Genomic DNA, 1335 nt, shown 5'->3' on the forward strand with positions numbered 1-1335 from the left:
CCTAACAGCATCCAGTGCCGCACACTGCCGCTGCCTCCTCCACGTCAGTGCCTCTGTACCGCCACGTTGACCTCCGTACATAGCTGGCCCTTGTACTTGCAAAACAAACACGCAGACACAGAGAAAAAAATAATAGCATTTGTATTTTCTTTTTTTCTTTTCGGCTATAAAAAGACACAAAAACAGTTATGTAAGTTTTTACGAAAAAAATCAATACAAAAAAAGCAATTGAAAACAAAAAGGTATTTTTTTTATTTCTTTTCTACTTATATTTCTACTAGTTTTTAAGAAAGATAAAAAAGAAAGGAGTCGAATCTTACCCTTTTCTCGCATTTGCGCCGTCGTGGGGGGCCGAGGTTCATCGTTTTCGATGAAAAACAATGTTTTTTGAGTTGTGGAAGTCGAAAAGCCAAAAAAATAATCTTCTTTCGATTTTTTGGCCACGGTGGCCGACGGCTGGAGCCATGGCCGATCAAGGAGAGGATTGAAAGAGAGGGGAGAGCTTTTGAGAGTTTTTTTTAATTTCGGTAGGAAATGATTTTTTTGTGAAAAATTTGATTTAAATAGGCCCATAAAACGATGCCGTTTTAAGGCTAGCTTCAATAGCCCCAAAACAACGTCGTTTCGTCCTTGACCCGCAAGCCGACCCGACCCGCTCCTGGAGGATCCCGTGTTTTTGTGTTTTGGGTTATTTACGCCCCTGGTCCTTCTGCATTTTTGGATTGTTTTAATTCGGTCCTATTTTCATTTTTTTATTTTTCTTAAATTTGACCGCTTCCTTTTTTGCGCGTTTCAATTTAATCCTCGGCTCAAGAAGGGAAGCGTGTCCAGGGGATTGGTTTATTTACCTATTTGGCCCTCTACCCTTTCGCGCCCTTTTATTTTGATCCTTCTTTGTTTATTTTATTATAGTTTTTACCTTCAATTTCAGTTTTGTCGTGATTTAGTCCCAAATCCGTTTGATTTCAATTTATTTTCGCAAATTTGTTATTTATTTATTTATTTATTTTAAACCTTTTTTCGCATATATTATTTATTTTAAATTGTTTTATTATTATTTATTTTAAGTTTTTCACATGTATTTTAAACTACTTCAAACTATTATCCATTTTAATTTTTTATATATTATTTATTTTTAAACTGTCACATATATTATTTATTTATTTTTATTGTCTTTTTATATATATCATTTATTTTTTTAAACTGATTTTTATATTATTTATTTTAAACTTCTTTTTACATATTATTTATTTTAAGCCTTTAATATATTATTTTAAATTGTCTTATATGTTATTTATTTTAAATCGCTTAGTATATTATTTATTTTAATTTGTT

The sequence above is a fragment of the Gossypium hirsutum genome, chromosome D02 (assembly GCF_007990345.1).
Source record: "Gossypium hirsutum isolate 1008001.06 chromosome D02, Gossypium_hirsutum_v2.1, whole genome shotgun sequence".
In the NCBI taxonomy this organism is placed as follows: domain Eukaryota; kingdom Viridiplantae; phylum Streptophyta; class Magnoliopsida; order Malvales; family Malvaceae; genus Gossypium; species Gossypium hirsutum.